The following is a 16442-nucleotide window of genomic DNA, read 5'->3' on the forward strand; positions in this document are numbered from 1 at the left end:
AGGCCTTGCGACCAGGCTTGGGGTACCCTGAAGGTAAAGGGCACCGTGAAGACGGCGGCGCCCGGGGGCACTCGGCCTTGCGACCAGGCCGGTGGCGTCTCCTGCTTGGCCGCGCTCAGGGTTGAGGCGCGTAACGTCACAGGGGGCGTGGTCGCGGCTCCTGCTTGGGGCCTAGTCTGGAGCGGTAGCGGTGTGGCAACGGGCACGATCGGTGGGATTTCGGGCTCTGCGACGGGGAGCGGGGGTAGACTTACGGTGGCTGGGCTTGGGGTAGTGACGTCCCCTTTACTTGCCTCCGTCTCTTCAGCTCCCTCTGCGGCGTCGTCTCCGGCCTCCGTCCCTTCTGCATCCTCTTCAGGGGCAGGCGTGCTCCTCGTTGCGGGTGGTGTGCTCCGCTGGCGGGTTCCAGCCTGCTGGGCCATCTCCCTGCTCCATTCCGTCAGCGTTTCTCGCTGCACCTGGGCCATCCTCCGTGCGAGGCCCTCCAGCGCGGTCTGTGCACGCTCCCGGTTTCGGGGGAGCTGTGCCAGGATCTCCACCAGGTCTTGTGGGGTGGTGGCTTGCATCAGGCTCCTGACCACAGGGTCGGTGCTGCCTGCCTCTCCCTCCATCTCCGGGTACGGCTCCTCCAGACTTCTCCAAGCTGCTCCCATCTTCTCTCTTTTGTTCTGTCTCCGCCCCCATTGAGGGCGGTCCTGGGGCAACTTGGTGATTGTCAGTTCCAGGGGCCGACCCCCCACGCTGATGGACATCTCAATCATTGCAGTCTCTGCTGGTGGGGGCGGTCTTCGTTTTTGGCGCCATTCTTGGTCCTGGCCCACGATGGGAGGTGGCCTCTTACCACCCTCTGGCACGCCCATAATGGCGTCCGCTCTGCCAGGGCGGGAAATCTTCTCAGATGGCGGGAACCGCTTCCCAGTGGCGGGAAACACTGCAGATGGCGGGAAAAGACTGCAGATGACGGGCAAATGGCGGGAACCAATCGGAGATGGCGTCCGATGGCGGGGACCCTCCGGAACCGGCGGGAGACTTCTTTTTGAGGTAAATGCGAACTTTTCTTCAGGCACGCAGTACCCGATGGTTGCGGGCACGTGATCCTGCCGACTACGCCAAAAGTTGACGCACCCCCTGGGCCATGTGCAAGGGATACCCGGAGCCGGATCTCGATGGGGGTAGTAGTCCTTGTGGCGGTGACCCGGTCCGTGCCCAGGGTGTCAAACTAAGTGGCAGTCTATGGCAGTAGATGTTAACTTGGATGTCGACTACGCCACCCGTTGAGTGCGACTTTGCAGCCGCCGCTGCAGCACAGTCCGCTGAGGCCGGTGGTATGGGTGCAGCGATGATGGTATAACCCCCAACGGGAGGGGTATGGCCTCAGGGCAGCAGGTGAAGATGATGGGGGTTGTGACGGTCAGTAAGAAGAGTCAGAGTCAGGAGATGCAGTTTCAGGGGTTTTACTCACAAGTGTTCTCTCAGTCACTCTGGCCTTGAGTGACCACCCGAGCCGTGCTGCGTCCACCAGGTCCTGGACTCGGCTAACCCCCAGGCAGTTCTGAAGCGTGGTCCTGAGCTCCCTTCTCTCTCTCTTTCTCTGGCCGTTCCCACCAGGGATCCACCTTTGGCCGGCTCCCTCGGGTCTCTTAGTGGTCAAACCTCCTCTGGGTTCCCTGACCCTATGCTTGGTGTGCCTTTCTGGTGGATTTGGTGAGGGTCGTGGCAAATCTTGACCACGACCTCCGGTTCCTGGCTGAGGATAAGTGGCCTCCACCAGTTCGGGTTCCAGTACCCGTGTCCGCCAACCCTTCACCCTTTCTGGTCTGTTTCTGGGTTCTTGGGGTTCCCTCTGTCTTTCTCTCTGGGTCCTTCTTTCTCCTCTCTCCTCTGCAGGCTTGGCTCTGGAGCTGGGCCCAGCCGGAGCCACAGCTCCCTGTCAGCCCTCCTGGCTGAACTCTTCTGCTCTGCTCCTCAGGCTAAAAAGACCCTGTCCTAAGATGGTGCCCACCTTATATACTCCCTCTATGTGTGAGCCCAGGTGACTAGCACCCAATGAGCTCCTAGCTTTACCCAGACTACTCCCCCTATCTGCCCCTACACTACTGGGATGTTCCACCCCCCTCCCACTCCAGCCAGGGACAGACGCTGTCGTACCTGCACATATACTTGGTGGGAGTACCGTAGTTCTGTCCCCCGGAAATGGGATGTATGTAGTGCATGCAGCCTACTGAGCTCAGTCCCACAATCCATCCTTACCCGGGAGTGGAATACCACACCTCTGGAGTGAGGTGCAATACCCCTGTAGCAGCCGAATCCTCAGGGTGCTACAACACAATATCTTTTCCATTGAAAACCAAATATACAAGAAAAGTTGGGGCACCGCTATGGGGACATCTTTTGCACCAAGTTTTACTAACTTATATGTCAGTTTATTTCAGGTATAGTATATGTTGTACATACAATTCACACCTGTGGTCCAATAACATCAATTTTTATAAGTGTTTGATGACCTACTTATTGATAAGTATTTGATGACCTACTATTCATTTGAGAAGGGTCCGCAAATGAGATTTCTGAAATTTATAAGCCATCTTAACAATAATGAGACCTCAGGTTTAACAACATTGAATATCTAAATCTTGTCCTGTTTGCTGAGGGTATGCCTAAGACACATTTCAAGAAAGTGGGTAGTAATAGTTGTTTAAATTTTAGAAGACATAGATTTTAACACATAAAATAATTTGTTGAAGAAATATTTTCTGGCTAAGGCTACCCCAAGGCAATAGTTGAAGATATCTATAAAAGAGTCAGCAGTCAAACACAAGAAATTGTCTAGCGCCTAAGTCCAAAAGGAACGAGGTACGGGATAATGTATTGTTTGGTAAAAGCTTCATCGCCATCTACAACATGAACCATAGATTCATCCTAGAGAACCTTAATAAACATTGGCCTATACCTAGTAGAGACCTCTTCATCAGACACATGATCCTACAAAAACCCACTAGTGATCTATAGTCGATCACAAACTCTAAAAACTCTGGTTGCATCTAGGGGTCTCAGAAGGAATGGGATGACACCCCATAGAGATGGTACTCTGAGAGGGAAAACATTTAGCAGCTCAACAACTGGTGATATGTGCCATATCACATCGTTTCTGAATTGTTCTTCATATCTTGTCATATATCTGCTTGACTGAAAATAGGGGCTCTAATTGTGACGCTAGTCACTAACTCATGGAGCGACCGTGAGGCGGATAGTCAGACGTTCCGAGGTCAATACCAAGAGAGCCCATAGATACCAAGGGATAAGACAGATGCGTAAGTCAGGTCACAGTCCAGGGTGAATATCAAGAGAGTCCGTAGATACCAAGGGATAAGGCACATGCGTAAGTCAGGTCACAGTCCAGGGTCAATATCAAGAGAGCCCGTAGATACCAAGGGAAAAGAAAGATGCGTAATTCAGGTCACAGTCCAGGGTCAGGCAGCAGAAGATCAGAACACAGAACAACAGAATGAGGCAAACACTCACCAGGAAGCAAAAACTACGTCTGGCAAGGAACAGGGGAAGTCAGCTCAGCTAAATACCTTGGGCAATCTCCAGAACATGGAACACGTGGAGACTGCCCTGCAAATCCCAGTCAAAGATTGGACAGCCGAGCTGTCAATTAAATCACCGAGAGCCCGACTTACAACTCACAGGATTGGACAGCCAAGCAGTCCATCAAAACACAGCAATAATCAGTTCAATAGGACAGCATAGCAATCCCACACAGAATGCAGGAATCGTGACACTAATATTTCGGATGCACCACGCACTGTTTAAACAGTCAGATAAATAAATATAGATGGGACGTGATGAATGGATATGGATTTATTGGGTTGATTTTAAGTTTTTCTCAAGATGTTTTTAGTTAGTTAGGGGGTAGTGTTGAGCATTCCGATACTGAAATATCGGCCGATATTCGCGGTATCGTAATTCTGATACTTAATTCCGATACTTTTGCAATATCGTATACCGGAATCGGAAGTTCCCATAATGCAATGAGCCAGTTTCATTTTATTCAGCCAATGAGGATCCTAAGAAGTGTGGGCACATCCTGTTAGGCATGTAGGCATCTTAACTAATGGCATGGCTGTGATTGGCTGCTGAAATGATGTCATGATGCACTATAAAAGCCGCCGCCGCCATTTTGAGCTCACTCTGCTGTGAATTCAGTTAGGGATAGGACGCTGTTGTTCTGAGGGACAGTTTTAGCTACCTATTTGGTCTATTCTGCTTTACCCAAGCTACTTTATAAATCGCTGTGCCTTGCAGCGCTAGTGCACAGTTCCCTGTGCTGTTCACCGCTGTCTGCAAGGTCTGTGTGTGTGAGTGCAGCTCACGCTGTAGTGTGTGCTTCAGCCACGTCTGTTGTAGTGCGTTCAGCGTGCGTCACTGCCTCATACATTGTCCTTTTTTGCCAATTCATAATTTTTCCTGATATCTTCTATTAGTGTGGTGGTTCCATCCGTATTCAGCTAAATTGGTTCCAAACACACTATATAGGAGTAGATAGAGAAATTTTTTTTGTCTTGCAGCGCTAGTGCACAGTGCTCTGCATCTGTACTGTTCACCGCTGTCTGCAAGGTCTGTGTGTGTGAGTGCAGCTCACCCTGTAGTGTGTACTTCAGCCACGTCTTGTTGTAGTGCACTCAGTGTGTGTCACTGCCTCATACATTGTCCTTTTTTGCCAATTCATAATTTTTCCTGATATCTCCTATTAGTGTGGTGGTTCCATCCGTATTCAGCTAAATTGGTTCCAAACACACTATATAGGAGTAGATAGAGAAATTTTTTTGGTCTTGCAAAGCTAGTGCACAGTGCTCTGCATCTGCACTGTTCACGCCTGTCTGCAAGGTCTGGTGTGTGAGTGCAGCTCACCCTGTAGTGTGTGCTTCAGCCACGTCTGGTTGTAGTGCACTCAGTGTGTGTCACTGCCTCATACATTGTCCTTTTTTGCCAATTCATAATTTTTCCTGATATCTCCTATTAGTGTGGTTGTTCCATCCGTATTCAGCTACATTGGCTCCAAACACACTATATAGGAGTAGATAGAGGAGCCTTTCTGCAGGATTGGGCCCTGCAGCCCCAGCCAGATTAGTATTAGCCTATTTTTTGTAGCCTCATCTATTGCATTGTAGGTTACCTTCCTACATTGTAATAGCTACAAAAAGTTTGTGATACTATCGGTATTACATCTTTAGGCACATCCAGTATCTTTTTGTGACAAAAAAAAACTAAATAAAGTTCACCAAACACTCCACTTTACAGTTGTGTAGGCCACATTAGCTCATATTAAAGTCTAGTCCACACTTTACAAAATTAGTGTTTCTTATACCTGTTAGCAGCTGTTCAGGAATAAGCACACTAAGCCCTTAGTACTTTTCTGCCTATCTTTATCAGTCTACCAAGATGAAGAAGGCAGGGAGTAAGGCATGTGGTCGTGGGCGTGGAGTTTCTGCAGGGAGACGACGTGAGGATTCTGTGCCTGCAGGGAGAGGATGTGGGGATTCTGTGCCTGCTGCGGGCACCAGTGACTCAGCATCCCCCAGTTTTACCAAGGAACAGTCCTTTATGCGCAGCTTTGTAGGAGCTAGCCGTACCCCACTGCTGCGGGAGGACCAAATTGAAGCCGTTGTCGGATGGATGGCAGCTAACGCATCGACTTCAATTAGTTCCAGATCCTCTCAGGTCCTGAGCACTGAAGAGCACCCATCTGTCTCTTCACCACCTGCCAAATTGCCCAGGCAGTCAGAGAGCCCTTGACAGGAGCCATCTCTACTTCTGTTCTCTGAATCTCTTGGCTTGGAAAGAGGGGGCCAGCCAAGCAGAATTTGAGAATTTGAAGAAGAGGTAGTATGCAGTGATGCGCAACCGTTTTGTCTCTCTGAATCTGAAGAGGCGGGTGGGCCAGTGCCTATGGTCAGCAGCACACCTCAGTACGCATCTGATGATGAGACTCAGGTGCCACTTTCTGGTGCGTACTGTGCTGTCGAGACTACCCAGGAGAAGCAGTTGTTTGAAGAGGGTGGTGTAGATGATGAGGTCCTTGACCCATCATGGCGTGAGGGACAGGAAGGTGGTGGGAGCAGCTCTGAGAAAGAGATTCCCCGAACAGCCCAAAAAGGAGGGAGAGGGAGGGGGCAGACTTGGTTGCCTGTAGCCTCCACTTCGGCACCCATTAGGAGCATGGCTCTTCCAAAATCCAAAGCGGGCGCTCCCAAGACTTGCAGTGCCTGGTCCTTTTTTGACACAGTTGCTGATGACATTTGCTTTGTCAAATGCAAGCTGTGTAATCAGAAGGTGAAAAGAGGGAAAAGTGTCAGCAACCTCAATACCACAAATATGTGGAAACATGTGCGGACCAAGCACGTGGTGGAGTTACAAAAACACACTGAAGACCTAGGCCAACCTACAGCGCCACCTACCACCTCTTCAGCTCGTGTTGTAGCCTCTTCCTCCAGCTCACACACAGCTGGTTCGGCTTCCTCACAGGATTGCCATGGAAGAATCTCTGGCACTGTTGTACAGAGACACAGTGTAATTCCACCCACAGCACCACTTTCCCAGTCATCCTCACACTCCCAGGCCAGTCTACAGCCATCGTTAGCACAGGCATGGGAGAAAAGGCGCCCATACTCGGCAAACCACCCCCGAGCACAGGCTCTGAATGCTGGCACTGCTAAACTACTGGCCCTTGAAATGCTATCATTCAGGCTGGTGGAGACTGACACCTTCCGTAACTTTATGGCATTGGCAGTCCCACAATATAACGTGCCCAGCCGCTTTTATTTCAGCAGGCAAGCCGTCCCTGCCCTGCAACATCATGTGGAGGGAAAAATTAAACATGCGCTACAAAACGCCGTCAGTAGCAAGATCCACCTGACCACCGATGCGTGGACCAGTAAGCATAGACAGGGACAACACCTTTCCCTCACTGCCCATTGGGTAAATGTTGTGGAGCCGGGTACAGATCTTGAGAGTGGCACTGTACGTGTTCTGCCAACTCCAAGGATTGAAGGAATCCAGTCTGTACACATTGACTCCTCCTCATACTCCAGTTCCTCTGAATCAGCGCTGCAGGAGCCGTCACGGTCTACCTCCACATCGACCCGTGAACCTGTTATGATGACCGATATGAGCACAGCCGTGGCCAAACGTCAACAGGCCGTATTAAAATTAATTTATTTGGGGAATCGAAGCCACACAGCGCAGGAGCTCTGGAATGCCATCAAGCAGCAGAGCGAAGTGTGGTTTGTGCCAGCGAATCTCCAGCCAGGCATGGTAGTGTGTGACAATGGCCGAAATCTGGTGGCAGCTCTGGGCCTAGGCAACCTCACTCACATCCCATGTCTGGCACATGTGCTCAACTTGGTCGTGCAGAGTTTTTTGAGGGACTATCCGGATCTTGATGCATTGCTTCACAAGGTCCGCATAGAGTGCGCTCACTTGCGGCATTCCAGCAACGCAAGATCACGCATTGCAGCTCTGCAGCGCCGATTACGTCTTCCGGAACATCGCATCATATGTGACCTACCAACCAGGTGGAATTCAACGTTACATATGTTGGAGAGGTTGTGTGAGCAGCAGGCAGCAGTAATGGAGTACCATCTGCAGCAGGCGCAAACAAGTCGCAGTGCGCGCCGTTCACACTTTACCACCACTGAGTGGGCCTTTATGAAGGACATTTGCCACGTTTTGCGTGCCTTCGATTATTCCATGCGGATGGCGAGTGCAGATGATGCACTAGTCAGCATGACTATCCCCCTTATCTGCCTGCTTGAAAAAACACTGCAAGCACTAAGGGACGAGGTTTTGGAAGAGGTGGAGGATGAGGAGTCACAAATGCCATCTGCTTCTCTACAGTCTGCGCAACGTGGTTCCTCACAAAGGCCTAGGCAGGGGACATTTTGTGAGGAGGATGAGGAGGAGTCAATGGATGAGGAAGACATCTGTCCAGAGGAGGGAGGTACACAATGCTCTAGTAGTCAGTATCTAGAGCGAGGGTGGGGTGATGCAGAGCAGGCAGAGATCACGCCTCAAGCAGGGGACAGCGTTTCTTGGCCAGTTGGCAGTCTGCACCACATGGTTGATTTCATGCTGCAGTGCCTGAGAAACGACCGCCGCATCGCCCACATTCTGAACACGGCTGATTATTGGGTGTCCACACTCCTAGATCCTCGCTACCGGGACAACTTACAAAGCCTCATAACACCGTTGAACCGGGAGCGTAAAATGCGGGAGTACCAAGACGCACTGGTGCATTCCATCATGTTCTCCATTCCAACCAAGAGCAGTGCTGCTAGTGCTTTACAAAGCAGCTCAGTGCGTCGAGGCAGTGGAGGAAGCTCTGCACAAAGAGGGAGCAGAAGCAGCGCCTCAGCACAAGGCAAGACAAGTATGGCCGAAATGTGGCAAAGTTTTGTGTCCCCGCCGCCACAAATGTCTACACCATCACAGACGGCTCCAGTCAGCAGGAGGCAACGTTTCCGTCAGATGGTAACAGACTACATGTCTTGCCCTCTTAGTGTACTCCCAGACGGCTCTTCTCCCTTCAAGTTTTGGGTCTGTAAGCTGGATACATGGCCAGAGCTTAGTCAGTATGCATTGGAGGTGCTAGCTTGCCCTGCTGCTAGTGTATTATCGGAACGCGTCTTTAGTGCCGCAGGTGGTGTACTAACAGACCGTCGCATGCGACTATCCTCCGATAACGTTGACCGGCTTACTTTTCTCAAAATGAACAAGGCCTGGATCTCTCATGAATTTGCCAGTCCTCTTCCAGAATAAATAATTGGTTGGCAACAGTTTCCAGGTCTCCTGTTGTGTTCACGTTTCTACCACCTGAACTGTAATCCCTGAGCTCCAACACCGCCAGTTGGAGCTCGGAAGTGCCGTCTGCACAGTCAACACTTGCTGCCATGTTATTGGGGTTCAGTAACGTCAGCTGTTCCCCTGCTGTGCGGACGGCAATTTCTCCTGCTCTGTCCACATTCTCACTACTACAGATTTTAAAGTTGCTCCAATGACACCTCTGGCTCCTCTGTTTTCAGTATTATCCCTGAGCTCCAACACCGCCAGTTGGCGCTCGGAAGTGCCGACTGCAAAGTCAACACTTGCTGCCGTGTTATTGGGGTTCAGTAACGTCAGCTGTTCCCCTGCTGTGCGGTCAGCAATTTCTCCTGCTCTGTCCACATTCTCACTACTACAGATTTTAAAGTTGCTCCAATTACACCTCTGGCTCCTCTGTTTTCAGTATTATCCCTGAGCTCCAACACCGCCAGTTGGCGCTCGGAAGTGCCGTCTGCAAAGTCAACACTTGCTGCCGTGTTATTGGGGTTCAGTAACGTCAGCTGTTCCCCTGCTGTGCGGACGGCAATTTCTCCTGCTCTGTCCACATTCTTACTACTACAGATTTTAAAGTTGCTCCAATTACACCTCTGGCTCCTCTGTTTTCAGTATTATCCCTGGGTTCCAGCACGGCCAGCTGTTTCCTAGCAGTGTCTTTGGCACGGGTACTCCCTCCTGCCCAGCCTGGTTCCAGCACGCCAGCTGTTTCCGGGTAGTGTCAACGTCACTTTGCCTCCAATGCGTTGTCCTGTCGTGTTGCGGTCGGGTTAGCCGACTCTATGGTGCCTGCAGTTTAGGTGACTCCTATGTGGGCTGCGGGATCTGGCAATGAAGGCTGGTTCCATAGTGCCAATAGGACAAGCACCCCCTGTAGGACTGTGGGTTTTGGTAACTGCGGCCGGCTCGCGGCCTTGAAACTTTTTTTTACATGGGTACCTTCTGCTACCCATCCGGGTTCCAGTACCGTCAGCTGGTTCGCGGCAGTGCCTTAGGATTAGGTGCCTCCTTCTCGGTATCCAAGTTCCACCAAAATCTGCTGGTCCTTGGTAGTGCTTTCTGGCACAGGTACCTCCTGCTTAGTAACCGAGTTCCAGTACCGTCAGCTGGTCTTCGGCAGTTCCATTGGCTCTTGTACCTTCTGCTACCCATCCGGGTTCCAGTACCGTCAGCTGGTCCTCGGTAGTTCCATTTGCTCTTGTACCTTCTACTACCCATCCGGGTTCCAGTACCGTCAGCTGGTTCTCGGCAGTGTCTTTGGCACGGGTACTCCCTCCTTCCCAGCCTGGTTCCAGCATGCCAGCTGTTTCCGGGTAGTGTCAACGTCACTTTGCCTTCAATGCGTTGTCCTGTCGTGTTGCGGTCGGGTTAGCCGACTCTATGGTGCCAGCAGTTTAGGTGACTCCTATGTGGGCTGCGGGATCTGGCAATGAAGGCTGGTTCCATAGTGCCAATAGGACAAGCACCCCCTGTAGGACTGTGCTACCCATCCGGGTTCCAGTACCGTCAGCTGGTCCTCGGTAGTTCCTCAGCCTTCTTGTACCTTCTGCTACATTTCCAAGTTCAAGCTTTTTGAAATGGTTCTTGGCAATCACTCTGGATCTCCCTGACGAGGACCCTGAAGACGAGGACCCTGAAGACCAACCTGAAGAAGACGAGGACCCCGAAGACGACGACCCTGAAGACGAGGACCCTGAAGACCACCCCGAAGAAGACGAGGACCCTGAAGACCACCCCGAAGAAGACGAGGACCCCGAAGACGAGGACCCAGAAGACCAACCCGAAGAAGACGAGGACCCCGAAGACGACGACCCCCGAAGAAGACGACCCTGAAGACCACCCCGAAGAAGACCAAGAAGATGACCCTGAAGAAGTTGACCAAGAGGACAAAGAAGAGAAGACAAGCACCAAGATACAGAAGAACAAGAGACAGAAAACCAAGAAGCAGAAATACAAGAAGCTGCAGAACAAAAAGCGGAAGAACATTAAGCATAAGACTAAAAGTCAGAGCAAAAGATAATATCTAAATTATAAGCAGAAGATGACTAAGCAGTGTATGGGGGTGAGTCCGTTCCTCCTCGTGGTGCCCCTGGAAAAGACCTGCTGCTGCAGGCCAAACTGAACGCGGACAAATCCTGTTGTAAATCTTTTGTGACGGGCAGAACGAAAGGTGTAATGTCCAACCTTTTATAGATAACAACTACAGGAATGCCTGTCACAAATAGGAATATGATGAAGAAGAAGAATATGAAGAAGATGAAGAAGTAGAATATGAAGAATGTAAAAAAAAAGAATAATACGAAGAAGGTGAAGAAGAAGAAGATGAAGAAGAAGTGGATGAAAAAGATGCTGAGGATGATGAAGGAGAAAGTGTGGGAGAAGTAAAAAAGAAGGTGAAGAGCATGGAAGTAGTGAAACATAAATATCTGACAAAATATAAAAATACTTAACATAGTCAATATTTCCGTAACTCAGAACGTCTTAAAAAAAATATTAATTCCTGCTATTCCATTTGATTGGGCTAAACCTCTATGCCTTTATTGTCTCCCCCACCTCCCCCAATACATTATACATTATTCTTAGTTGTTTTCCTTCATGTAGAATTAACCTACAAGGAAAGAAAGGGTTTATTTTCATTCCGATATTTCTGTCCCATTGACTTGCATTGGTTTCCGGTATCGGAATCGGCGATATCCGATACTTTTTCGGTATCGGTCCGATCCAATCCGATCCGATATTTCCCGATATTGGAAGGTATCGCTCAACACTATTAGGGGGTAGGTTTGTTTTTAATTTTAAATGTGCATTTTGGTGGCATCTATGTGTTGTATTTAAGTCACAGTAATACTATTGGTCTCTGTATATTTGTAATTGGGGCCCAAGTGCCTTGAAATGCATTGTTTTGTGAGACTTTTATCTGTACTAAAGAAGACGAAGAACACTCATTTTCATCACCCTTTGTTGAATATTGACTTCCACTTGGGATCAATTTGCGCTTCCAGTTGATGTCTTGAACAATTCTGCAGTCAAATCCATTGGATTAGTCTACTAGTTCTTTCCTTAGCTGAGCCCAGCATCTAATGGTACAAGGACCTTGACACCAGCTGCTTTCATCTCTATGCATGATTTACAACACGAGCCTCCATTCTTGCTTGTTTATATGTACCTTTACTTGGCGTACGAACACTATGAGCCTTTTGTGTTTCATTTTCTCTATACCTATTTTGCTGACCTCATGTAGTTGCTGGTGAGGCAGTTTTTATACTGATTATATTCTACATATGCCTGGAGCAATCTCCAATTTAGCAACATAATCGTCTAATTCTGTACTCATTTTAATGTTACACTATGTTCAGGATGCAAAAAAAAGTAAAATTGAGAGAAAGTTTTAATTTGATTGTGTTTTCCACTACAGATGGTGAGACAAAAGCATTGTCTTAGAAAGTGTAGCGAAGCTCCAGTAGAAAAGCCCTGATCTAAATAAATTGTCCATAGTTTCGCAGTACAAAAAAAACAAAAGCATTGACCGCAGGGCTGCCATTCTGGAATTTTGCAAATAGAAGATATTTGTCTGCTCCTTGTGGAGAGTGTCAAGCCAGGAGAAGCATATTGCACGGCCTATACGTCTCCTTAGCTCTCTCCACAAGTAGAGATGTTACTCCGTAGACTTCCATCAGAGGCCTATTATCCAGCCAAATCAGACCTTTTGCTCTGCACTGAGGAGGAGCAAACACCCCAAAACACACGTCTGGAAATAAAGTATCTGGTTTGGCCATTATCCTAAGTCTCATTAAAGGGTTAATATTGAGTTTTATGATTCTACTTACAAAAGGTGGCACTAGAGTTCAAGTCTATGAAGAACAAATTTACATGTGCAGGAGAGAGCACACAAATCACTCTCTCCTCGCTTATGACTTAGCTTGTCTCCTCTTTTTTCACTTCAGTGTGGGAGAAACCACACAAATCACTCTCTCCGTACAGCTGACATTGCTACACAGCTACACCCAAGAGATGTCATCAATGAGGAGAGAGGGATTTGTGTGCTCTCTCCTGTACTGAAGTGATAGCAGAGGAGACTAGAAATGTCAGAAGCGATGAGAGAGTGATTTGTTTGCTCTCTGAGGCACTGAAATGGTAGAAAAGATTAGCAATGTAAGAAGCGAGGAGAGAGTGATTTGTATGATCTCCTGCACAGCGATAGTGATCACACGGAGGTTTATCTTCAGACAGCGCTAGCTCTGGACAAGCCAGTGCAGTCAATAATCATAAAAGTAATCTAAATAACTGATTGGAATGGTATACCGAGGCATTAAGGCACGCCAAGAGTGCACTGAGCAAATGTATTTGTGACGCGCCCCTGGGCCTGCTGTGTCGCGCAGCGTCTCGCGCACGGGGGCTTACCCGGAACTGGATCAGATGAGGGTTGTAGTCTCCGAGTGGCGGGGACCCGGTCCGTGCCCAGGGAGTCAAACTCAGTGTGTGGCAGTCTTGATAGATGTTATTTGAGTGTCGACTACGCCACCCGTTGATTTGCAGCTATGGAGCTGCCGCTGCAGGGCAGACCGCTGAGGCCGGTGTAGAATTGTGCAGCGTGATAGTATAACCCCCAACGGGAGGGGTATGGCCTCAGGGCAGCCGACGTGGAAGATGGGGGTAGCAGGAACCACTCAGAGACGGTGCGGTGTAATTCAGGGTCTTTACTGGTAACAACGATAGACCCTCCCGGAGTACTTGCTAGCGAACGGGGCCTGGTCAGTCCTTGAGCAGATGGGATCTCCCCTGGCCAGGCGGAGTTGTAGGCCTCCCAAACTGACTGTACTCTTCTGGCTACCTTGCTAGAAGCGGATATAAGTAGCCCACGTCCCTGAGTGTACCGTGTGGTGCTCACCCGTATGGCCGGTGACTCGGGGCCTTCTAATGGCTTCCGCTCCACGATGGCGGTGCTGGTCCCACGCGTGTGACCGTGCCTTCGGGTTTCTGGGCCTGAGGACCTGAAATCCCCTGCCGGTCGGCTTCTGCTGCTGGGTAAGAGTTAGTCCCCACAGCCTCGGACGCCGGGTCCGGTAAGAAAGCTTCTCAGTCAGGGCGAGCTCTGCAGCTGCCAGCCCCTGACTCGTAGTAGTATTGCTCCCACTGAGCTTCTGCTGTTTCTTCCTATGACTGTTTCTCGTCTCTACTTCTTCTCTACTTCCTAACCCTGCCTCAGCCCTAGGTTTATCTAGGGGAAGTTCTTCCCCTCCCAAGACTGGGCAGGAGGTGTGGCATGCACAGGATCCCTGACCAAAGGACCTCCCACCTGCTCTCAGACATAACATTACATTACTGTGGAAAACCAGACCCCTGGGGTGCCACATTCCCCCCTAGTGAAATTTAGTACTCCGGGACTAAACATTTTTTTTTTTTTTTTTTGAAAAACATAACAAGATATAACAATAACAATAAAGAAACACATAAAGGTGGTCACGGCATGTCCGTAACCGGGTGCAGTCTTTGAAGAAAGCAAGGTGTCCATTTCACCAAAACAGGGAGACGTAACCAGGTAGGGGTTTGTCCTGCCCCTAGTCCTTAACAGTCTTTAGTCCGTCCTGGGTTACGCTCCAACTATGTGCAAGGATTCCCGGTAAATCCACCAAGGACTCCTACAAATAACTAGAAACACAAAATTATACACAAGCAACAATACACAGGTAAACATAAATAAAACAATTTATACACTTCAAATCCTCCAACGTGCGGGTAACTGGCCCCTAGTGGCCCTAGTGGACCTACGGAGCTGACTGCCTAGCCCTGAACTACAGGGTGTAGGAGCTGTCAAGGGTAAACTGGGCAGCTGTCTACCGGCTCTTTGGCTCACTAGGGATATGGCAGGCTCACTGCAAGCAGAGGGTTGATCCTCCTGGTCTGCGGGTGTGGGGTCTTCTGCCTCCTGGACCGGCTGTTCTTCCAGCTCTACCTGTTGCTCCGTAGGTGCTTGGGATGCTGGTTGGAGGAAGGTGAGTACGGGTACCACAACTGCACCATTGACTTGAGTCCATGACCGAGGGAAGTCCCCGAGCACAGTACTAACCATATCTTCCCTTTCCTCTACGGGTTGATGGTCTTCTTGTTCCTCTTCAGGGTTCCTCAGTTGTTCGGGACACTTCTTCAGGTGGTCCCGGGATACAATGGCTGTGGTTTCCCCTCCGTCTTTACTGATGGTACAAACCTTCGGGTTCTCGTGGCTTGAGGGCAGTACGGTGTACGGGTCCTTCTCCCACTGGTCGTCCAACTTGTGGAGCCGTCTCTTCCTCTTCAAGACCTGCTCTCCGGGTACCAGGGGAACAGCGGGAGCATACTGGTTGTAAGTTTTCTCTTGTCTTTCCCTAGCCTGACAGAGACTTCGCTCCACGCTCTCCTGTACTCTCCGGTACTGCTGCTGCCTCTCTGTGTCCCAGTCTGCTTCTGGTGAAGTGTCCTCGGGTGTCAGGACTCCCATTTCCAGGTCAACAGGTAACTTACCAGGTCTTGCCCTCATTAGGTAAGCCGGGGTACAGTTGGTGGAACCTACCGGGATGTGGTTGTATAGGTCCACCAGATCGGGCAGCTTCTCAGGCCACAGACTGCGTTCTTCCAGGGGCAACGTTTTCAGAAGATCCATTACCACCTGGTTCATTTTCTCACAAAGTCCATTAGTTTGCGGATGATAGGGTGTCGTCCTTATCTTCCGGCAGCCATACAGAGTGCAGAATTCTTGGAAGACCTCCGCTTCAAAGGCAGGTCCCTGGTCTGTCAACACTTGGTCCGGGTACCCGTGTGGACGGCAGAAATGCTGCTGGAAGGCTCTCGCTGCTGTTCGAGCTGTTAAGTCCTTGACGGGGACGACAACCAAGAACCGGGAGTAGTGATCCACGATGGTTAGTGCGTAGACGTTGCCACTTCTGCTTGGGGTCAGTTTTACATGATCCAAGGCTACCAGTTCCAACGGCTGCCGGGTGACGATGGACTGCAGGGGAGTCTTCTGGCTGGCACGGTCCTTCCTTCTTAGGTTGCACGGGCCACAGTCTCTGCACCACTTCTCAATGGTTCCCCTCATGACTACCCAGTGGAATCGCTCGCGCAGCAGGAACTCCAGCTCTTCCACCCGAAGTGTCCAGCTCCGTCGTGGTATGCCTCCATCACCATGGCTGCGTCTCTTCGTGGCACCACTACTTGCCAGAGTAGTTCATGCGTCCGGGAGTTAACCATTCTGCGGCACAACTTCCCCTTGTAAAGGAACAGTCGACTCCTCTCTGCCCATAGTTGTTTGGCTTCCTCTGGAGCGTCTGGTTCAAGGCAAGCCTCCGGGCGAGTCAGCATCTCCTTCACCAGTCGGACGGCAGGGTCGCTGTCTTGCGTTTCCGCCCAGTTGTAGTGAGGTAAGGGGTTCAACGTAGCAGCCTGCTTACTCCTTACCCGGTGGGAATACTGGATAGTCCCATGACGGTGGAACGCAGGGAGTTCAACTTCTTCCAGTCCCTCTGGATCTTCTCCTTCGTCCGGCAGGTTGGGCATCCTGGACAGGGCGTCCGCGTTGGTATTGGAGCGTC

This window comes from Phyllobates terribilis, unplaced genomic scaffold (genome assembly GCF_046119375.1).
Source record: "Phyllobates terribilis strain yellow unplaced genomic scaffold, ASM4611937v1 Scaffold_4__5_contigs__length_816908805, whole genome shotgun sequence".
In the NCBI taxonomy this organism is placed as follows: Eukaryota; Metazoa; Chordata; class Amphibia; order Anura; family Dendrobatidae; genus Phyllobates; species Phyllobates terribilis.